Here is a 24,786-nt window from a genome sequence, read left to right on the forward strand (position 1 = left end):
CTCTTTTCCAGGCTGAACAGGCCCAGTGACCTCAGCCGCTCCTCATATGTCTTCCCCTCTAGGCCCTTCACCATCTTCGTCGCCTTCCTCTGGACACTCTCCAACAGTTTTACATCCTTTTTGTACTGTGGTGCCCAGAACTGCACACAGTGCTTGAGGTGAGGCCGCACCGGCGCAGAGCAGAGCTGGACAATCCCTTCCCTCGACCGACTAGCAATGCCGTGCTTGATGCACCCCAGGATACGGTTGGCCCTCCTGGCTGCCAGGGCACACTACTGGCTCATATTCAACTTGCTGTCAACCACAACCCCCAGATCCCTCTCTGCGGGGCTGCTCCCCAGCGTCTCGTTGCCCAGTCTGTACGTACAGCTAGGGTTGCCCCATCCCAGGTGCAGGACCCGGCACTTGCTCTTCTTAAACTTCACGTGGTTGGTGATCGCCCAGGTCTGCAATCTGCCCAGATCTCTCTGCAAGGCCTTTCCACCCTCATCCGAGTCCACAACTCCTCCAAGTTTGGTGTCATCAGCAAATTTGCTCAAAATACCTTCTAGTCCTACATCCAAATCGTTTATAAAAACATTGAAGAGGACTGGCCCTAAAATGGAGCCTTGAGGGACCCCACTAGTGACCATCCACCAGCCAGATGTGGCCCCATTTACCACAGCCCTTTGAGGGACCAGTAGCAGGTAGTAGTCGGTGGGCCATATCAGGCGCTTGACTTTCTTAGCGAAGTCTCTCACCCGAGCGCCAGGGAGGCAACAGACTTCCCTGTGGGTTGGGTCCGGTCTGCATATTGGGCCCTCTGTCCCTTTCAAAAGGGAGTCCCCCATGACAATAACCCTTCCTTCTTTTTTGACAGTTGATGTAGCAATGCGGGGGATAGGTTGCCTTGCCTTGGGCATCCTCTCCAACTGGGACGGGCTTTCGTCTACTTTGTTGTTCTGACTGTTGTGTTCTTGACCCTCATACCTGTTATATAAGAGTAGATGGGAAGGTGAGGTGGGCAGGGACAGGGCTCGCCTACCACCTCGAGCAGGAACCTGCCTCCACTCCCCGCCTTGGCCTAGGTCTCCTCCTACTGCCCCTGGCAGGATGAGGGAACTTTTGTCTTCTGCATAGCAGGAGACATTTGTGCTATGGCAGGCTCATGAGTCTGTCTCAGAGAGGGTAGAGTACACCTCCACCAGTCAATTTCCCTCTCTGACTCCTTGATGCTCCTGAGCCTGCTCACCTCCTCCCAAAGCTCCGCTACCTGGCTGAGCAGCTCTTCAATCTGGGCACACCTCCCACAGGCATACCCCTCGCTGCTGCTGTCGGATACCGACAGAAGACTCGGGCACACCCTGCAGCCCAAGACCTGGATGGCCGCGTGTTTCCCCATGCCCTCCGTCTGAGTGGCCACATTGGTGACTGCGGCTGGAGAGGCCGCAAGAGATGCGGAGGCCATGGTTTTCTGCCTGGTTGATACCATGGCGAGGTTCCTCGCAGGCAGGTTACAAGTACCGAAGGGAAAGACCGCTGCAGAAGAGCGGTGAGGGGCCCTCCCTGCTCGCCCTGCCTGCGCACAAACTGCCGCAACCCGCCCTTCTGACGCGCCCTGCCCTGTTTGCCATGCTCCTGGTCACTCGCACTCCTTAGGGGCTGGTTTTGAACGTCAGGGTAGAGGGGCGCTGCTGGCTCCACGTACGCCTCGTCAGCCTCCCTCGTGAGGGCTGCCGGGTCCTGGCGGCTCCCTCGGCTGCTTCGAGTGGCCTCGATGCCGAAAAACAAGCCCTGCCTGTCTCGATCGCCCGCTCCGCTGCAGAACGCGTCTGCCCCGGAGCCGGGAGCCGATCGCCTCGGCAAGTGCCAAAGATGCCGATACTGATGGAGAGTCCCTGACTAGTAACCTATTGCACTGCTTCATTATCCTAAACATCAGGGGGCTTTCCCTAGCAGCTGGACTCAAGCTTTAAAAAATTTACTTCTTGCCATTCAAGTAGAAAACAGACTATTCCGTTCTTTGCAGCAGCTTGCTACATATTTGAATATTGTCCTGACATCCTCTTCAGTCTTAACAGTTAGAAATAAAAAAAAAATAAAAATAAAAAAATCTGTGCTTTTTCAAACAGATATATATATATACACACACAACTTAGCATTCTGCTGCAGCATATATGGCCTAACGACTAAATAAATAATAGAGAGATTTGCCCAGCATACCTGGTGATTCTGGAGTGATATGCTGCCCTCATACCCTTTGGGCTGTGTTGTTTTACTGTGGTATTGAGAATGTAGCTCATAGTTATACACAGTAAGGGCTACCGACTGTTGTAGAGTAGGCAAGTGCAGCAGTAAGCTTGGTGCCTCTCTCACTGCCCAGCACTGCAGTGCTTGGCACAAAAGTAGGGAACACTGGACAACCATGGCTTCACCACCACCACTGTTTAAGTGGGTCTGTAACCGAGGCCTTTGCAAGTGACCCACATTCAGAATGCTGTAACAAGCATGAGCACGATGAGCTCTAAAGTGTTTGGGGATGCTACAGCTCACATGGCAAAACAGAAGGGACAGCATTTCATCTGTGATAGTCACAGGATTGTGCACATGACTTGTACCTGAAGAAATCCCTCTCCCTCCTTGCACGTTTATATAAGTGACATTGACCATTGGAGGAAGCAAGCTGTGAAAGTTCAACACCTATTATCCCATACAATGGGGATACTGTAAACAGGAATGGTTCTCACAGAACAAGAACTAAAACCACCAGGTGCCAGGGCTGCCTGGAGACCTCTGTGATATCATCCTGTGCTCTGCTATTAGTTCTCCTTTGCATCTTGATGCCAAGGTATCTCTGTCCCCTCCTTTTTCCTGAACACAGAGCAAAACTGAAAGGTCTGTTCTGTTCACCCATAGTCAGGGCTAAAGAAGCCACATTCCTCCTTGCTCTTCTCTGCCTGGTCCCACAGGGCTGTAGCCATCTCCACTGGGTCCCACAGGGCTGTAGCATCTAAAAATTTAATTAAAATAGCATTTGTTTTCTACTTCTCAGGTTTATCTGCTCTTTTGCTTAAGATTTTATTTCGCTTTCATTTTCTTTGGAGATGGGCTTTAAAACATAGTCTGAGCTAAAATTTAATATGCACAATAAAATTTAGTATGTAGCTGAACAAAAAGTCACTGCACCAAAAATGGTCCAGTCCAGTAGTTTTTCTAAATGATGTAGGAGAAAAATAATGGGGCAGAGTAGCAGAAGCCTGACCCTATTCCCATAAGACTGTAAGATTTATCACCTACATAAGCAGAATGCTACAGAAAAGAGATCTATTGACCACAGCAATAACTCATAGCCCAGTAAAGCTAGCTGAGATGCTAGTCTGGTATTTGCTGATAGTACCTTTATTATGTGGTACTCAGAATCTTTTTAAATAGCCTTGCTCAACAAGCTACTGTTTTTAATATTACGCACCATCTATTCTTTTTTTTAGACTGGCTACTTATTTTCTTTACTGTTATTTGGGGGGCAGGGTTGGGGAGAGCTGCAGGGAAGGATTTATAGTAGTTGGGATTTACAGTTTGAATCAAAAACTGTGTTGCCTCAGTGCTTGTGGATTTGGGGAGAGGGGGAGCTATAGCCACATGCTATGCTGGTATAACAGAAATATTACTCAAGCAGAAATATGTTTGCATAATACTTTCTAAAAAAAAATAATTGAAAACTGCTTTTACTTGAAATGCATGGACTGAATTTTCTCAGTTTTTGTTACATGTGGAGAGATGCTCAACTGGCAGACTGCTTTGCAGAGCATTTCTTCAAGGGCTTGATAGCTAGGGTACAAGGTCCTTAAGAATTCTCCCAGTACTAGAAGATGGACACAGTGGGCATTGTCCTTTTCCCGTGAGCTTGTGTCAGGTCCCTGTGTGCAACCCTTCCTCCAGGGGTGCTCAAGGCCAGTGCTGACAGGGTACCTCTGAGTGTTGTGGGAAAAGCTGTGAGAAGAGCCAAGCATGGGCTTGGCCCCATTTGCTTGGCAGCTGCATTTAACTCAGGCCATCAGCCCTTGGTCTTCGCCTGAGCTATACTGCAGCCATGCCTGTGTCTGGATTCCCAACCCGTGGGCTTGACTTCCTGCCTTGAGCTCAGATCCATCTCTAGACAATTTTTTTTTCCCAGTAACCTTTAACTAAAATATACCTTTTTTAGCCCATCAAGAGAGCCCCAAATATTTACAATGGACTGAGGAAATAGCCTCAGTGTTTTCCCCTTCCCCACTTTCACAGCCTCTGTGTCATATATGCTTCATGTCCTTTCAGGATTTAAAAGAAAAATGTAATGTTTTTTGGAAGTCCTAAGCAATCACAATTTGTAGTAAAACATCTGTTTATGATTCTCTGAAGTTATTTACAATATTTGTTAAAGTGATTAACACCAAAATCAAATAATACAGAATCCTAACCAACAGAGCAGAAGCCTTACCCAAAAGGGTTCTTGGAGCCAGCTGCATGAAAACATGCTAAAAGCAATCCATATCACAGAAGTACAAATAAAGTAAAAGAAAACGTCAACAATTCCATTCAATCATGGTTCAGTTGTTCACCTCTGAGTCCACAGAAAAACCCACTGGAGGGTATGATTTCTTTATTTTTATTTTTATTTTTTGAATAGAAAGAATTTTATCTTGTTACTAAAGGGTATCTCCAGTGGCCAGATGGCAACTGGTCCTTCTCCGTATCTCATTAAGGAGACGAGGAGCTTTTCTCTGATGCTGTCTTCAGCACAGAGACTATGTTACCTTGTTGCAGGGTAGCACTTACAGCTTTAAGGGATTCACAAAATATGGGCACTACTATTGAGAAAAGAATATGACTGGTTTCTACACACTTTTTTTTTTTTTTTTTTACTATTGCTTAGACAAACTACACCACCGTGTGTTTTTTAACACTAGCAATTCTTACCTGCCACCTTAAAGTCTGGTAAAACTTATGCCTGAAAATCTAAGTCAATGCAGCAAAATTTTTCCATGGAAATCCTTTTCAAAACACATTGAAGGCACAGGCTGAATACAGATTTATGTATACATAACCAGCCTCTAACATTTTTCCCTCTATACTTGCTCTTATAAGCCCAGCATGTTTTACTAGCAATCATTTAATTGTAAAGGGGCCAAAAAAAAAAGATTTTGTTTTTCCATGTGAAGCTATATTTTCACAGCTAAGACAAACACAAAAAAAAATGTGTAAAGTGTGAAATGTTTCTCTCTGACTATCAAAGGGAGACTACTTTCTAAATTGAGAAAAACAAACAAAAACAAAAAACATTCGCATCTCTACTGCAGTCCAGATTCACACATTTTACTTTCCTCTCAAATGTTGTCTACAGTTACCTTTACCAAACAACAATAATCCTCATTAGGAAGCGAAGCCTAGCTTGTAGTCTCTGAACCCGTAAAGATTCACTTGACAACACAGCCTATGCATGGGTGAAGATCAATGCTCAGTAAAGGCTGATGTGCAGCTGAGTAATGGCTGAGTTCTGCTTTGGCCTGTAATGGTTGAGACCAACATTTCTTTTGGCGCAGAAGTTCATATCTCTGACACAAAAAAAAACAGCAACCAAATCCTTGTTTGTGAAAATATAATTGCCATAGGTAAAATCAAGTTACGTAATTAGAACTAGAAAGAAAAATTCTACCACACATGGTACATCTGTTGCCATGTGCATAAATTCTCTATGACTTGCCAAAGTAATTTATCCACCCAGAACACACATCCAAGCTGGCCAATATCTAGTACTGAGCAGAAAGCAAATTTAAAGAAAGGCACATCATTTATCATTACAGACAGCTCAGCAATATTGTGAACAGGGAGCACAATTGCAGAGCAGGGGGAAGAGGGAGTGGGAGAATGAAGACTGGAAATGCTTACTGAGCTCAGAGCCTGCTCTAACAGCAGCCTGACATCGGGATCTCAAGGGCTACTTCCTCTGAGAAAAGAGAGGAGTACAGAAAGCCATGTCGTAACCATTCAACCCTGTCCCAATACATATTGTGATTCAATGAATTGCTATTTTGTGATGGAAAAACTTGCTGCCAGAATTATTTTGACCACCCTTGCATAACTTGAAGTAGAATTTAACGTGAAGAATAAACAAACTCACTGCTCTACGGCAGCCTTATACTGAGGCTGAAACCTTCCAGAATTAACTTTACAAAAAGCCTATTTTCATCTGCTACACGTAAAATTCTACTCCTCCCTCTCTGCACTTAGGGGAGTTCTTGGCAAGGGTTTCAATGCAGTTATTCAGCACAAAAGACTGTCTGCTGAATTTTTTAACAGACTGCTCTGCTCTCTAGGCTACGAGATGCTAGGACAAAGTGAGGCAACATCATTAGTGGAAATTTCACTATTTGATGCCCCCCATTTTTATCCACAGATCAAGTTTAGATAAGAAAATGTACTGACATATGAGTACCAACCTCATCCTACAGATCTCATCTTTCATTAAAATTAAGGAGGATTTTAGCTCCAAGCATCACAGAAGAAGCTCTAAATCCATGAGCAGGCTGTAAACAGCGTCTTCATGAGGTTTCAGGCTCTCCAGAGCTTATACACAAAATAATGTTCTGTTGCTCATGATGATGCATCAATGGTGATGCCCAGTGAGATACTTGGAGGCAAGGAGAATGTAACACAGCTCCAGGTAGAAGAGATGATAGCAGCTGCAGGGAGTAAATTTTACTGGAGGCAGATTTTAAACAAGTAGTTTGGGAGATGTCTATATCTTCAGCAGCTAGTTCAACTGAACTGCCTCCAGCACAGTCTTGGATGAAAGCACAATTGCAAGCTGCTGAACATAAGCTCCAATTAGTCTGTTTCTACTGCACATTACAGGTCTTACTTGAGTTTCTAAGTGAGCAGAGGCCCTTCTGCTTCTTCTCTCATTTTGGAGATGCCATGGCTACCCTTACTTCAGTAATATACCTTCTTTCTAAAATGAGACACTTTTACCTTTCCAGGCTGAGGAAATGAGAAGAAAATCTGCAATCATTTTAGCTGTGTACACAGTCAGTGATACAGCAAAGCATTTCCATTTTCCTCCTGCACATATATGAAAGTGTGTTCCTAATTTCTGGAAGGTCCCTGATCTTCCTGTTCCTGTTTCTGAATCTCTCGTTTTTCTGCCACAGAGCTAAGCTCAAAAAAAGTCGTCTGGCTGCACAAGAAAAACTAGGTTATTAAAATACGTCTTCTTTTCAGTTATGCTGGAAAAATTAAACACCTATACAGTAAATATTTTAGCTATCATGAGCTTTTGAAAGTTTGTTGGACCACTCTCAGGAATACAGAGCAAATGAAGGAACAGGGAAGAACTGTGGTGAGGAAAGAAATAATTATAATCCATAGATATTCCAGCAGAGGTAGAATGAAGGACAGAGTTCTAACCAAATGTTTCAATAACAGGTAAAGCAAAAGGCAAAGCAAAAAATAATAAAAAAAAATCCTTGTTGCTTATGAACTAAGAATCATATCTATCATTGCTAAAAATGAACATAAATAGACATTCATTCCCCATCTCAGTTTACCTGACATGCCAAAAATGCCAAATAGCCAATGTGGCATTAGCAAAAAAAAATACCAGAAGTGACTCTGCTTTCCACCAACACTTGCATCAAGCAGAGGAATAACTTACAACAAGCCCTTCTGATAGCATGCACCTTGATACTGAGAATTATCCATCTAAGTGAGTCGATAAAGATTAGAAGTTGGATGAGGAAAAAGAGTTAATAACGAATTGCAAAATATTTGGTGTATTCATTTAGCAACTCATTTACGAGCTAATTGTGATTTTCCTGGAAGGTGCACATTGTTCATAAATATTTGCTATCTAAATGAGATGACAAAAGTTCAAACTGTAAGTCGTTTGTGAATTGTTACCTCTGAAAACAGACTGCTATTTTCCTCTCCAATACACAATATGTGACACATGTCATACGGTGACTGATCAGTGACGAGAAAACAGAGCAATTTGATAGAGAAAAGACCAATCAATGACAATTAATAAGGGAAAACAAAGGAAGCAACATGATTTTTGCTACCAATGATCATTTGCAATTAAATTTGCAACACATGCCAAGCGGTATATAACTCATTAAATATATTGTTTAAACTGGCTGAAATATTAAGCAGCACATTTTTTAATTCTTGTTTTCAAACTGCCTGAGCAATTTCAACATTTTTTTTTTTTTTGTCTTTGGAAGCATGTGAGATGGAATTATAGTCTTTTGCTCATTTTTGTGAGTGGCTAGTAAACATTATATGTTTAGCAGTAGCGATCACTGAAACATAAGAGCCACTTCTATCTCTATGAAAATACAACTGTAGGTATTCATTTTCCTCTTCCTTCCTTAGATGCCATCATCCTGCATCAAGTAGAATAGAACACTACTGGATACCTCTGATGAAACAGCCAAATTAATCCTAACCAGTTTTCTGTCTGTAGCTGGGGAAATTCCATGTTTATGATAGGAAAGATTATTTGTACTGAAAATGTTTTACCCTTATTGAACAATAAGGGCATTTTATGGGTACTCATTTGGGTGGCAAGATCTACTCATTTGGGTAGTTGGGCCAGATAATCAGATTTTTAAAAAAACAAACAGTTCTTTTCATTGATGAGGCACCCACAGCTCCACTGGGCAGCCAGAGCCAGGGCCTCACTACCCTCATCATGAAGAATTTCTTCCTTATATCTAATCTAAATGTGCCCTCTTTTAGTTTAAAGTCAGTACCCCTTGTCCTATCACTCTACCCCCTGACAAAGAGTCCCTCCCCAGTTTTCCTGTAGCCCCCTTTAGGAAGGCTGCTCTAAGGCCTCTGCGGAGCCTTTTCTTTTCCAGGCTGAACAGCCCAGCTCCCCCAGCCTCTCTTCACAGGCATGCGGAAAGTCTATTTTGCTTTTCTGTGGCTTTCACAGACAGTCAAAGATCAGCCTGGGTTTGCCTGAAATAGGACTTAAGTTTTCACACCACTGTCAATTTGTTAAAGAACACATTGAAAAGCTTGAACTGAAATAACGCCTGAAACTCAGTAATTTGACACTATGTCTGGTCTGTGTTTTAAATAGTGTTCATAGTTCTACTTTGGACTCTTTCAGCCATATTTGCTATGTGACAAATAACTAAGCGACATGTTTTTAAAACATGAAGCATTGGCCATTTTCTTTTTCTGGTGCTGTCCTGTTAAACTACTTGAAACCAGTACAGATCGTGTTTGAAATTCCTATCACTGACTGTACTTCAGTTATCCAACATGTAATGCATATTCACGTAATACTTACATATGATTATAATGCTTATAGGGATAAGCTGGAAAACTGACATAGGACCATAACTTTAGTGAAAGTGGTGGGGAGGGGGGCGTGTAGCAAATACATTCACAATGTTTTCATTTCCCCTTTCTGACGTTCTCCTGACTCACCATCTGAGGTTCTTCTAAAATTATTTGGGATCCTCACATCAAAGTCATAACATAAAGGAAAACAGTAACATTTGTAATTATTTTCTGTTTGATAGTAGGAACAACATTTGTGAAAGGTGGACAGGTATGATGGGATAAGTTTGGCTGGTCACCCGGTGCCCACCAAGATGCTCTCTCTCTCACCCTCCTAAGCAAGAAAAGGGAGAAAAATAAGGGAGAAAATAAGATGAAGGCTCAGTCTGACGTGGGGCAGCCTCTGGTCTCTTCTCACAGAAGCCACCCCTGCAGCTCCTCCACTACTAAAACCTTGCCATATAAAACCAACACAATATGCAAAGCATATGTATATTATTATTATTTTTTATAGCTGATGTAGCAAGTAGAAGGTAGAAAATCTGCCAACTGGCTGAATGGTACGTGATCTAAAAAAATAAACGATGGTTCTTTCATGGTATATCACATGCAACAAATCCTTATTGTCATCGTTTGCTTCTCCTTAGCACCACAACTTAGTTCCCAAATTGCATCTGCTGATTCAGTTGTTTCTATGGATATGTTTCAAAATAGGTCTAAGTGATCCAGCTGTGATATCTAAAAGCATACACCCCCCCCCCCCAACACATACACAGACACCTCCTCAAGTAAAAGGATCATTTCACAAAGTGAGTTAGTGCGTGGCCACATTAAACAACCATTCAAATGGTTGAACCTGCGCATTGTGATCACATCCGCTGTTAGGGTGGGTTTGAAAGACTCATATCCTAAGCCTGATTTACTGTTAAAGGAATCACACTGTGGAACTGCAGGCTAAATCCATGTTAGCACTCATTATGGGCAGGTCTCTTCCAGAAACATCTGCTTCAGAATGCTATCCCCACCATCCCCTATTAAAGTTAACTCATTTATTATGTGCAAATCACAACAGGACTTGGCCTTTTGTTCCTTGTCAACAATGCAACTTACATTGTACTATCCAAAAAGCCACTAGGAGCAAGTATCCTTTCCGTGTTATTAAAAGAGAACTAGTGCCAATCAACCTAGGACAGTGCAGAGGCTGAGCCCTACCTCAGAAAATTCTCAGATGCTGACACTCTTATAACAAAATTAATTACTACTCCATATAGTCTGATTGACAGAAACCCTAGGCCCTTTGACAATGGCATGTCAAAATACAATGGAACTTGCATGTAGAAGGCATACTGAAACTAGCATAATTCTTTAAGTATCCTCAAGCACCAACTGCAAAAAAAAAGCCTCTTCTTTTTGGGGGTGGAGTCACATTTTTATTTTCATTAAAGAACAGGTCATTCAATTCCACATAAAATATATATGTACTAGTGAAACAAGTCATTAATCTATTCTAATGTAAAATACACAGATCTAATATAATGAATATTTGCAATGAAGAGCGACTGAAGTTAAATTATTCCTACATAATCTACAGATGTTGTAGGCAGTCTGAAGCATATGTGTTTGGTTTAGTCATTTTATGAAATGCATAGCCATATATCAGCTTATCTGGGAAGTTAATTTTTTAGTCCTAGTGTATTTGAACACACTTTTTTCATTGGATAATCCTAAATGCAGATGCAGATATTTCTTTGTTCTTTATAAGCTAGAGAGAAATACAAGAAGCTGTTCTGCAGGGGAGACTCAGACCCTTAACAAGAACAGCTTCTGCAAAATAATGTAGTCTAAAAGCTAGGCACTGAAAGAGGGACAGTAGGTTTAACATATTTTCCGAACAGATTCCTTCTATAAATTAGGATTGCTGCAGTTATCTGATCCAAACTTTTGGCAGATTTTTAGCAGACCAGATGTCCACAATAAAATGTTATTCAATGTATCTGTGAACAGTTTCTAATATGTAAATAACTCAGTTTCTGCAAACATCTCATGGTCAAGTGCCAAAGTGAGTGGTGTTCATTTCAATATAGTAGAAGAAGGGGTTATAAGGATTCTTCATTCTGTGATAAATGTACTATTTAAAATCTTTCTTTATTCATTTTATAATAGTGCATAAAGAATATATTTGTCCCTAGCAAGTAGGCTGAAAACATAATAAAGTTACAATAAACTTGGGAATAAAATCAAGAATGCCTTCAGCTTTGAAAAGATGGAGGAGAAGGAAAAAAAAGCAAGTTATCCAAAGGATGCTAAGCAATTGTTTTCCATATAAATTGTGTCAGATGATTTCACATGGTTGCTGGATTTCCATGCGCACTGGTAATTTACATTGCTTGACTTTAATTTTGCTTTCTACGATCCCCTGACACTGACAGCTACAATAATACAGGCCAGTAGACCAGTGCAGCCAACTGGTCTGTTACTTGTCTTAAGATATGAGAAAGCACCTTATATTGCATCCCCCAGATAAAGCACTCCTCAGCATTAGAAAAGCTAGTTAGACCATAAACGATTCCCTCCACAGGCTCCAAAATATCAACAACCAGCCAATCTTTCCCAAAGTACAGGATCTAGAGCAAGAAGCAACAAGGCAGCTTTGATACTCAAGTAGAGAATAACAATTTACAGGTCCAACACTCTTCTAGAGATGGGTATTTACGCTTTTGGTTCTGAAAATCTCAGATGCAGTTACTAATGATAATGTTTGCCAGTGGTTTCTGCATTAGTAACATTCATGCAATAATACATCCCTACCAGGAAACAGTCCCAGCTCCCAAATCACTGCTTAATAAACCAAATATTTTCTCTGCTTTTTCATGTTAGATATTGCCTCTTTTTCTTAAATAATCAACAAGTTTCACCCAGCTGATGGGTCTTTTCAGTTTACTGCAATTTATTTCTTAAATAAGCACCTTGCTGACATCCTAAATTGTCTCCAGATTATTTTATTAATCTTACAAGAACATTAATGTAATCAGTTATGTATGGTATTTACTACTGTAAATCAGTAGTATGTTCTAACTTGTGAGAAAGCCCTTTCTATCTGACTCCAAAGGAAATATAATTGACCCTGACACAGTTACGTGCTCCAGAGGGGAGAGAGTCTGTCACATTAAATCATTTCTTGATCAAATCCAAAATGGCAAGTTAATTGTTTAATTAAGGGAACATGGCCCTTAGAAACTTCCGTGTTCCACATAATTTTATAATGGGACTACATAAATAAAATAAATAAGATATGATTGAAAGGGGAGCAATTTCATAAGCAAAATCAGTGCTAAATATATGTGATATTGACCAAAAGCTATCAATGGCTAATCTCCAGTGGCAGAGCCCAACAAAACAAGCTGAGTTTGAGGTAAGCACTTTGGAATTCATATGAAAAGCAATTGACACATTAGAACACAGTTGTACCTTGTTATGGTTCTCCCATCTTTAAGACAAGGAATAGACCACAAAAACAAAATTCTCTCTTACTTCTTGAAGTAATTCTGAAAAACTGGATTAATGAAAAGCAAAGAAATTTGTAGGAAATTGTGTTATTGACACTGCAACCTTTAGTGTGCCTTTCACGGCTTAGTGGATTTTTGCCACCAAAATCCACATCTAGAGGTCACTTTTCACACTGAATAAAAGTTAATTTTTATAGAACAAAACTATCTGTCTGGAACTCAGAACTAGGTACTTAAATGTGCACTGATTTATTTATCCATGGATGGGCCCCCACACGATACGTCCCATTATTTATAAAGCAATGTGAAACACACTAATTCTTTTTGATATGTTATTCATTGAGTGCAGTGTACCTGCACATCTCATTAGTAGAATTTCTTCCAGTGTTATATGTTCTGAATAGTTTGCAAAAGTCTCTCTCCCAAAACTCTGCCACATTTTTTTCTTTCTTTACCTTAAACTATTATGATATTATCCAAACTCGAAACAAAATAATGTTCATCATTTATTTTGGAACCATCACAGATTAAAATTCTAACTTCAATATAGCAAAAATATTTATAGCATTCCACCAGCATTATGCATTTCAGATTTCTAATGATACTAAGCATTTTGTAGCAAAAGTCAATGGGTTAAAGCCTTCCAGTGGTATTTCAACTTAGATTTGTCCAGTGCCTGTTTAAGGCCAGACTTACGTATTCATTGTCTATGAAATTTAGGTCAATTGATGTGTATTAAGCTGCATGAAGTCCTTAAGACTCCTGATTTTTAAAAGTTATCTGAGAAAGCCCATACAGCATATTAACTAATTAGAGAAGACAAGTCAGCCACAGATTTATTTTTTTTTTTGCTGGGATACTAGTTTTTTGTTTTGTTTTAAATATATGTAAGCCATCTTTGCATCCAATATCATTATGATACCTAGGTGGTGTGTTTTTTATTTTATTTATCTTTTCCCATGGTTTCTGGAAGTTTCAGGTCACAGTGTCGAAGAGGACAGATTGCATTTTTTCTTGTGTGAGGACCATAGTTATTTTAGAAAAAGAAAAGGAGTCGCATGCATGAGCTAATTATAAGCCCCAGAGGATAAGAGGAAGGCAGCTCTCAGTTCAGGAATAGCATCATGAGAACACAGAGCACTTGTATGAGAATCTGGACTGCAATACTCACTCAAAAGACTTAAAGTTGTATACCAGGCCCCCTAAACAGGCCCCCTAATTTGTTTCAAATTGATGAGACTTCTGAAACAATATGTTTTTTTTCAATCTGACTTTTCCTTTCTTTTGGTTAAAAGCAATGTATGCTTTCCAGCTTCTCCCCACCTTGATCATGTGTGAGAAATTTGCTATTCTTTTGAAATAGTAACTTGGTTCCATGAAGAGAGAATTTGAAAATACATGAAATATATCAAAATTCATGACAAAATAAAATGAACAAAAAATAAACAAATAAAATGTCCCTAACGTACAGTGGGCCAGATTAGGTAAGAAAATGTGGCAAGATTGCAGAGTGTGCTTTTGTACCAATACCAGCTCACACAGGATCAGAGGGAAAATAAATAATCCTGCCTGGATTAATCAGTGCTTAATCAAAATCTGACTTCTTCCCCTCATCAATTAAGAGATTTGTAGAAGGCAGAAGAGAATAAAAGGTAATAAGGCTAAAAGTGATGAGTGAAAAAGAGGGTCACATCAATAGAGACACATTTTTGTAAGTTGTCTTCTCTCCAGAATGAACAGAGAAGTGTAAAGAATCTACTTTCTCCAACCACACAGAGGAGCCGTGCTAAATCTCTGATTAGACACAGATTTTCTTTAAACTTTTATAGGAATGAGAAGGTCTCCACTAATGAGAGTTTAAGGGAATTTCTTAAATCTAAAGTGAAGGATATCAGGAGTTGAACATAACCTGAGGGTTTTCCTGTACATGTTCACTAATATTACAAAGAGCTTTCAGAAAATCCTCTGAAGATCCTGTTTCCTGCAGGAAGAAAAAGAATCAGGGCAGTTTGGGGAGCTGAAAAGGAAAAAAAAATAATGTTGCTATAAAGTTACCTATACAGTCTGTTGTTAAAAAACTGGGAGTCTCCCAAATGCCATAAAATAATTCCTTTTCACAAAACCAGTTGTTCTAGCATACAAAAGCAGCACAACCTGAACAATACTGTAACTGGGAAAATAACTGAGCTCATTGATGGCACTTGTGGAAACGTAGCACTAAACCTTCCACAAACAGAAGCTGAACCCAGGACTTTCCCGATTACACCTGAGGATGTACAAGAGGACATTTTACCCTTCCAGGGATGCCAGTCAGCATGCTGCTCTGCTGCAGTGATAAGTAACAGTCCCCATTCACATCTAGACACATACGAGCCATTTGACATCATTCTCTAGCATATTTAAATGGATAGCTTCCACATGACTGTGCTTTTCTTTTGAGAGAGACATAACTCTAAACACTACGGACTTGCACTGTGCTCTCCCTCTTCACAATGAGCAGGGACAGATAGTTGCTCCTCCTGTAATTCCCCTGGTATAGAGATAATTGTAGCTTCTCCCCTGGGATTTGTCAGGATGTGAAAAAGTTTTTAAGCTGCACCTACTCCATGGCCTAGCGTCTGTTTAAAAAAAAAAAAAAAAAGCCCCAAAACAAAAAGCCCCAACAACTATGCCAAATCCACCTGCCTTTATTATGTTCAATGGAAGCACTGTTGTTTTCAACAACATTGGAGAGGGAGATTTAACCTCTGTGTAAATGGAGAGCAGTTGAGGGCAATAAAAGCTTGTGTCAGGTAAGAGAGGCTGATCAATGCTGACAGGGGTAGGAATGGAGACATCAGAATACTTGCTCCTGAGCATGAAGTGTCAGACTCATGGAGACCTTTATAAAGCTCTTCTCTGTCTCTGTTTTGTTACAGAAAGCTCCTTTAATGCTGGAAGATCTGCAAGGGATGGGAGCTGCCCTCCCAAATCTTGAAGAAGGCAGTAGCTTGCCCTTCCAAAACAAGGTGAGTGGAATAGAAAGTCCAGCTGTGACAAGTTGCCATAGTGAAGGGAACAAAAAGAGCAGCACTGAAGTTTTCCTTGGAAGACCGGGCATTTCACACAGTAGTCCTTCAGCTCATGGGGCCCATGGAAAGCTACAGGGCCCAGCCTATGGCAAGCCCCAGTATGACCTGTATGAGGTCTGTGAGGCACCTGTGATAGGTGGGAGCAGCCCTGGGACGGTCCATGGGAGAACAAGTCACAGACAGAGAAAACAGATGCAAGAAATCCTCACAGAGATGGTAAACTGGAATAAAGAGAAATAAATGACAGACAGGTGAAGAGCTATCAAAACCAGGGCTTGTGAAAGACTTAAAAAGATGCTGTGACCAGTAAGTCCTGATTACATCATATATTGTCCCAAAAAAAACATGTTTAAGTTCAGTGCAGGATGTTTAGACTCAAAAGAAAGAAGGTTACAACTGGAATGGAAAAAAGAAAAAAATGGGAAATTGTGTGGAGTGGGGGTGGGAAGGAGGTAGGAAATTGAAAAGGTTTGGATGCTAGAGAAAGTAAATAAATTAACACACATTTTTAAACACTGTCTGAGAGAAATGTATAACAGAAACCTACAGCACATTGTAGCAGAAGAGCAAGTGGTGGATCTGCAACTGAAGTTATCTCAAGAGTGTTCTCTGAAGCTAGGGCCTATACTTGCACTTTTCACTGATTTAGCCTCAGCTGACTGTACGTTGCTGCTATCTAATTTTAAATCACGCCACACTTGTCTTGGACATCTCTCTAAATGCAAGTGGCACAGAACCATCTTTCAACCTCATCACACATTCATTTCTTCAACAACCAATGTTTATTTTCATACACATTTGAGGGTAAAAATTCAAGAGATTTTTATCATTTCACATGCATAAGAGAAAAAGGAAACCAAATTCTTAAGTGTGATACTTTCACCTGAAACATGGAAATATTTCCTCCTAATATCCCACTCTGTCTTCCTTCCAGTCTGTTATTCACGGCTTCCATTACAAAAGCCCAGAAGCAGCTTGCTAAGGATGAGTCTGCCTGTATTTGTTGGCAGTGGCATCACCCTAGGCTACAGAACCAATCTCCTTGCTGTTATTCCCATGGAGGGGCACACAAAAATTTTGTACATTGGACTGTACAAAATTTCCAGTTTGAATCATCTCTCATATTCAGCGTTTAGTGGACTACTGTATTATTTTATACACAAAAATAAAATCTGAAAGTGGGAGAATAGGGACTATTGAACTGGTGACCTGTATGCATCAATCTGAGGTTCAAAAGGTTAGGAAGCTTTCACGTCAGTGATTTACCTGAGTTTAATATTTGATAATAATCCTGTCTTCAGTGTTTCCCTTTTGTATGTATTTTACACTCTATTTTCTCTTTAGTTCAAGGCTCAAACTCATTTCTGATGTGAAACAGAGAAACATGGCTCTTTAGAACCAAACAAACTCAGTACTAGAGCTCCTTAGCATCTGCTGTACAGTTATAGTGGTTCTGAATATTTTTTCATGTTTTTGGTTTCTTCTTAAAAAGAATTCACTTCTCTTGTCACAAAATATAGGAATAAAATTTTGTTCAGTATTCTAATAGCAGCACAAGTGTCCTAGATAAAAACATAAAATACATGGAATAATAGTAGTAGCTAGGGGGATTGCATTTATGGACTATTTGTTATTACGTTATCTGAATTGCAGGAAGCAACTGAAGTGAATATTTGTACTTGTGCAATGTTATTTGCTTTGTATATAGCGGCTCTCGTAACGCCAGCATTTGTGCAGTCTCTGTATTTTACATGGCTTCCCAAGAGGAGAAGCAGTAGTGAAACCAATAAAGCTGGCAATAAACCCATATTAATAATGTATGCAGAGCCATAGATGTCTATTTATATGACACAGTATTAAAGTGTAAATGCATTGCCTTTCTTTCTTTAAGATGAGCACAAATGACCAGAACAATGTTCTTAGTTTTTTTCCAGTGAGAATGACATCCTGATAGTGCTACATGCTAAGGAACTTTCAAAATAATACAAACACGCACACACGATGCTGATATTCGTAAAACTAAATTCCACCCAATGACATTTTTAAAAACAACATGAGAATTTATTTCTTCATTTTATTATTGTTCATCTAGTGATGATGTTTGCTCTGAGCAGCAAACAGCAAGATTGACACACCCTCATTTGAAACTGCAGCACAGATACAAAGCCATGCATGGATGTCAGCTAAAGATCATTTGAGTTCCTCAGTGACAAAAATTAGCACATGCTATTTTTTAGGCTGCTGTTCACACAACCTGATCACCTGTTAGAGTGCTTTTAGGTCACTAGAGTGGATTAGTGCAATACATTATATTCATAGTTTATCTATCAAGACAGTATGTGACTTGCAAGTAAATGAGAAGGAGGGAGTGTGGCCATTATCAGGGGATGTGGAATTTCACTTCAGGATTTAAAATTTCATCTTCCTGAGAGCATCTTTGGCATGCCTATTTGGTTAACATCTGAAATATTATTACTAACAGAGGTAATGAGTATTTTGGTTAACATCTGAAATATTATTACTAACAGAGGTAATGAGTATTTTGATTACAAAGAGTAGTTATCATTGTTACCATTTATTATTTAAACCAAGGAGAACCCAAATCTATGAGAAAGCTTCTGAATTTTTGGACTCAAAGACACACAAAAGAAAAGAACAAGCAAAACTTTCTTTTCCTCTCTATTGACAAGACTATGAAGCAGTCACCTCATTTTCTGAAGTTTTGGTGTATTTCAAGAGACCAGTATTTCTGTTTGAAATTTATATCCTACTGTGATATTAAGCAGTTGATCACTTTTTACCATTTTTATGCAGATGACAACTAGGGACCCAGATCAGCAGTGTAAAAATCAAATTAAACTGATTTTATGACTATAGTTACCCACATGCTTGCAATTCCCAGCGTTGTTCTGACACTACTCCGTGTTCTCTCAGCTTGGAGTAGATAGGCTCCAAACTGATCTTGTCCATGTCCTCAGAGTGCAGCACTAAAACCTAATTTTTCATTATGACTAATATAAAGTAGTATTTTGCCAGTTATTCCACACTGTATTCTAAATGTGCACTGGGGAATGGTAAGATAAAAAAAAAAAAAAGGTTCTACCATTTTGATTCATGCCCTAGCATACATCTACTTTCTCAAGAAAATATAAACCAGTTCCAGTGACATTCTGAATCAAAGACCTCTGCTGGCTCTGACCTAAAAGAAGGGTGTGTTTTTGCTGTACTGAGAGCTGTTTAGTGCTTGGGATGGGCTTTGAACTGCACCAAAACAAAGACTGAAAACAAAAGCTTTGCACTATAATTGGTTTGTGGCTTTATACTCTCCCATAGTCATCTTGTCTTCTTTCATCTCTCCTGTTTCCTATCACAGAATCAATTCTCAACCTCAAGTCTTCTCTTGTCATTTTATATTGCAGATTAAGACAAGCAACGTGTACTCATCTCTAAAAGAAAATCTTATGCCTGTTTTGACTTTTATAAGTAATGGCCACATCTGTATATAGGAGTAGCTCAGCGTTTTGTGAACAGTTTTTCTTTTGTGCTAGACGTAATAGCTTTCTAAGTAAGGACATCAGATGTGATATATAGTCAGCTAATTTCACTGGTGAAATAAATTTGATGAATAACATGTTTTCTTTCCGCAGACCTTAGGAGTGTTTGTTTATTCCACCAACTCTATGCAAAAGTTAGAATTGCTCTATTCATACTATCCTCCAAATTTTAGCATGTAATGGACATCCCCCTTCCATCCTTGCTGTGAAGCAGAAGAAATGACAACTCTCCCTACACCCTCTCCATGATTTTGCTATGCAGTACAAATTTGAGAGTTTAGAGGGGAGAAGCTTTACCTGCTGCTGTCAAACAGGAGAACTGGGGAGCGTGCAGGTACAAAGAAAATACAGGAATTCAAAGTGACTGTGATTTAGAACATATTCTTCTTCTTCAAAAAAGAAAGATCTGGCTTGTTCTTTGGGAATGACAGAGTGTGAGTTTCTTATTTCTTGCAGAAAGAACTACACACATCAAGGGAGAGCAATACCCACTTGAGAATTCTTGTATAGATATATCTTTGAAGAAGGAGCTTCCGGCATACATTCTAAAATTACCAGGGGATGGACAGGTAGTCTTTCACAGGAAGAGGAAAAAGGAGTTATAAGCAGAAAAAAACAGGTAGTTTGGAGAACAAACAAAAAAAAATCGAGACAAGAACACCACCACCACAAACCAAAGAACAACAACAAGACAATAGAGCCTGTCCACATTTTTAAAAAGCTTCAATCTACTCAATTCTTATTGGCAAGATTGCTGAAAATGTTTGTACCTCCCTGCAGAGAGATGGACCCCTGAAGAATTAGATGTTCATGTTGGATAAAGAGACAAGTTTTTGGCCTCTCTAGGGCTTAGCACTCTGACACACAAAGTAAGGCTGGATAATTTCTCAGTCCTACAAACACAAGAATACTTCAATTTATCAAAACACTTATGTCTAGAAAAAGCAAGTAAAACATGGTGGATTTCAGCAATATCAGGACTAAAGCATGTGCTGATAGTTATAACTGAATCAGGATCCAACTTCAGACTTAAAATGCTTTCCTATTTCTCCCACTCTGAGTGACATGATATAATTTGAACCTTATGACTTTCACTAATATAGAAGAGAATAAATAACTGTGAAAAGGTGATGTCTACATAAGGAATGCACTAGAAATTTGAAATAAAGCTCTAAATAAATATAAAAGAAGCTTCAACAGAAAAATAAAATCTACGCTGTTCGACCTACAGGATAAACAATCAAGCAAGACCCCGAGGCTTCTCCCAGCTCTTGCTGTGTCTTTTTGAACAAATCACGTCATTTCTCTTGGCTTTTACTTCCCCCCTAAACTTTGTCGGTCTTGTCTAGTTGGCCTGTAAAGATCTTCAGGTCAGGGCTTGTTTCTTAATATACCAAGCACAATCTCTATTGGCTCTTCTGGGCAGCCTGGTACAAATTCATGAATACCTGCAGTATTGTTGAAAACTAACAAATAACTGTAATAGATATATCTTTATTTCTTAGGAGCATAATGCCTATATGGGTTCAGACCAAAGCCCAGTGTAGAGTTCAAGTGATCTGTCCCACTGCCAAAAGCAATTGTCCAGGAGATGGCATGTATGCAGTACTATTTCTGTAAATGCTCTCTTCCCAACCCAGCTTTGTGGCTCATTGACTTTTCAAGCCAGCAGCAGTGATACCAGTGTCTTTCTTTAGATGTTATACTGCCAGCTAAAGATTCCAGGTAAGGAGGGCCTCCTGCAGGAATTTACATCACTAGAATCATAGAATCATAAGGGTTGGAAAAGACCTCCAAGATCATCTGGTCCAACCATCACCCTACTGCCAATGTCACCCACTAAACCATGTCCCTCAGCACCACGTCCAACCTTTCCTTAACGCTCCCAAGGACACTGACTCCACCCCTTCCCTGGGCAACCTGTTCCAATGCCTGACTGCTCTTTCTGAGAAGAAATGTCTCCTAATTTCAAACCTAAACCTCCCCTGGCACAACTTGAGGCCATTCCCTCTAGTCTGGCTGATTATCTGTGAGAAGAGGCCGACCCCCAGCTCCCCACACCTCCCTTTCAGGCAGTTGCAGCGAGCAATAAGGTCTCCCCTGAGCCTTCTCTTCTCCAGACTAAACAAGCCCAGTTCCCTCAGCCGCTCCTCACAGGACTTGTGTTCCAGGCCCTTCACCAGCTTCCTAGCCCTTCTCTGGACATGCTCCAGGGCCTCGATGTCCTTCTTGTACTGAGGGGCCCAAAACTGAACACAATACTCAAGGTGCGGCCTCACCAGAGCAGAATATAAGGGGAACGATCACCTCCCTGGTCCTGCTGGTTACACTATGCCTGATACAAGCTAGTGCAAGAGATGAGTTAACTAATGAACACTTAATATTTTACAGTGATGCAGACAACTGCAGTTTATTTCCTGAGGAAATCATACAATGACTAATAAATATACACACTGAATGCTTTTACCTATGGGGAGAAATATTTTTCCAGGATCTGGGAGTAGTATGGAATTGCTACCAGAACTCTCAAACCCATGAGAAGATATTATATGTTACTTTTCTATTAGGAGCTCTGTGTCAGTGCTGGTGCTGGTGACTTCCTGGTAAACCAGACCTGTATGAAACTGCTTTCCTGTTACTTTATGTCCTCCCTATAATCCTTTCATTCCAAATAAATATGATTTTTCTTTATGGAAGGTGGTTAACCTTTTGCTGAACTAAAAATCAGACATGCAGTTAATTACCAGAATCTGCAATCTAAACATTTTATATAGAGAAAATTGAAGCACAAAGAAATGAGTTTGGCCAAAACAGAAAATCTAATCAGACTTTGGCAGAGTTCAAAACAACATTAAATCTCTTATTGTAATTGCAAAACGTATTCCAGCAAAAACTGATCATCAAACAGCAAAAGGAAATAGAAAAGGTATTAAGAAGTATATATACAGTACAGCGCTTGGGATGCTGTATTTTAAGACATCATCAAGCCATTAACACACCTCACAAAAAAAAATTGGCAGTCTATTAAGTCAAATATATGGCAGATATAGAAAAAACAACTCAGTCGCTTTGGAAAGGGGGACATGAACTTATCTGAGAAATGTGCACAGTATGTATTATATGAATAATAAAAGTGCTGCTATCATAGAGTGCATTGCTAAACACTGTGCATGAAGGAACTCCTGTCCTCCCAAACATCAGAAAGATGATCAGAAACATTCTCCTCTGCACTTCCATCATTTCTTTTTGGGTATTGACTACCTCATCAAGACCAATAAAATGATGACCAGACTCCATGCCAGTTGCGTTTATATGAGCATGTTTTGGCATCAAGCTGATTGTACCCCAAAAGATCAGGCAGATGCCTGGTTAATCATTCTCAATTTACAAGAGCAAACATTTATGTGCATATCCAACCTAGGCACTCAGTTTGGTTAAGCCTCTGCCAGCACACAGAACTGATTTGGATATAGATCACCCAGACATCATAATGCTGTTTCTTCACTTGGAGACACTGCACTTTTACCAAGAAAACACTGAAATTCTCTCAGATATTGTCACAAATGTAGCGTGACCCACTTGCCACTGTGTCCAGACAGCCTGCTTGCAAGCTGAGAATGTATGCAGAAATGGTACTCTAAAGGCCCAAAGAAAACTTCAAAATTTACTGGGGAAAGACCTTCGACATTTAAAATGTTCATAACTTACATCAGCATTACCTACTTTTACTGGGCTTTGGTTCTGCAAACTATTCAGGGTGAAATACACACTCTTTTAGGAGACTCTCCAGTGCTTTAGCCCTGTTTCTCTCGCAAAAAATGAATCCCCAAAATATATTCAGAATTGTACTGCCAGGCACAGTGATTCTTAACTTACATTGCCACTGCTCAGACTCCTCCCTTGCTTGAATTATCCAGCAGCGTCTTTCTCCATTCATGGCATCAGCACCAGTGAAGCCTCCTCAGTCTCACACCTATGGGGAGATGAAGGAGTTAGCCAAACTCGCAAGACTGGAGGAACATACTCTCCAGAGTCCATATCTCTACAGGAGCTGTTCACTGAAACCAATTTAAAATTCTCTTTAATTGATTCAGCATTGTGCCCTTTACAGAGCAGTGAGCTAGGAACAATGCCAGCTGTTGATTAACTGTCAGTTCAACCTGCTCTCCCCATTCACCCATGCAAAGGTACCCACCTGCAACTAACAGCCCCATACAGAAAAAGAAAGGAAAAAAAGCCCTTCTGAAGCTATGAAAATGTATGAGAGAAAATCTGTCTCTCTGAAGAATGTCCATGTCAGACAGTACTCACTAGATCTGCCAACAGAAACAATTTTGTACCAGGCTACAGGGACAGCTGTGAACAAATTGGTGACTGACTATAGTAAAGTTGTGGACTTTTTGGCACTCCTAGGACAAACAGTAAATAGTACTTTGTGACTCTGGAAGCAGCTTTTTTCTTGGAATCTTTTGTTAGCGTGTGGGATTTTACAGATAAATAAATGCAGACAACAGTTTAATTGCCTTTACACTATCGATTTCCAGAGAGGTTAAGGTAAGTACGAGTGCCATTGCAGTCAAAAGACATTGAGAAGTGGCCCATAAAACATCTAAGATACTTGGATCAAAAATCTCTATTCTTAGTTGTGTTTTGTTTTTTAAATGAAGTTTGTTTTTAACACACTTTTGGAGACATTAAGTTAATTCTCTTGAAAAACAAATACATACCATTAAAAACAATCAAAAAAATACACATCTGTTTCTCTTCAGATAGGCCAAACAAAAGGTTTGAGAGCCTATCTACCCCACAGCCCTAGCTCAGAGGTCAATCTTTTTTTCCAGTCGTGCCATTGAAGCCCTCTAGATGTTGAAGATGGTCCTTCCCCCATTTCATCCTCTCAAAGATTTCCCCAATACAGAATATGACACAGGACCCACAGGGAACATACACCTTTCTGAAGTGGCAGCTGGAGCCAGGCAGCTCATATTCATTCAAGTGGTGACCAACCAGATCCTTTTCCTCTGCACAGCACTCGAGCCACTCTCCCCCAGGCCTGTAGTCCTGTAGAGGGTTGTTGTGGCCAAAGCGCAGGACCCAACATTTAGCCATGTTGAACCTCATCTCATTGGCCTCTGCACATTGACCCATCCTGTCCAGGTCCCTCTGCAGGGCCTTCCTACCCTCCTGCAGATGGACACTTCCCCCCAACTTGGTGTCATCTGCAAACTTACTGAGGGTACACTCAATTCCCTCATCCAAATCATCAAAGATATTAAAGAGGATGGGCCCCAACACTGACCCCTGGGGAACACCACTGGTGACCAGTCACCAGCTGGATTTCACTCC

The 24,786-nt window shown here is 40.3% G+C and overlaps 1 long non-coding RNA gene across 2 annotated transcripts in view; it reads right to left on the minus strand.

The window, feature by feature from the left end:
* Positions 1–556: 556 nt before the first annotated feature.
* Positions 557–24,786, minus strand: part of LOC310882012 — a 30,974-nt gene continuing 6,744 nt past the window's right edge. For both annotated transcript variants that reach the window (XR_014572759.1, XR_014572760.1), the window contains exons 2-3: positions 23,317–23,413; positions 557–2,989 (exon numbers count right to left, since the gene is read on the minus strand). This is a non-coding gene — a long non-coding RNA (uncharacterized lncRNA). The remainder of the gene's footprint in view (positions 2,990–23,316; positions 23,414–24,786) is intronic.

The sequence above is a fragment of the Anser anser genome (genome assembly GCF_964211835.1).
Source record: "Anser anser genome assembly, chromosome: 15".
Taxonomy (NCBI): Eukaryota; Metazoa; Chordata; class Aves; order Anseriformes; family Anatidae; genus Anser; species Anser anser.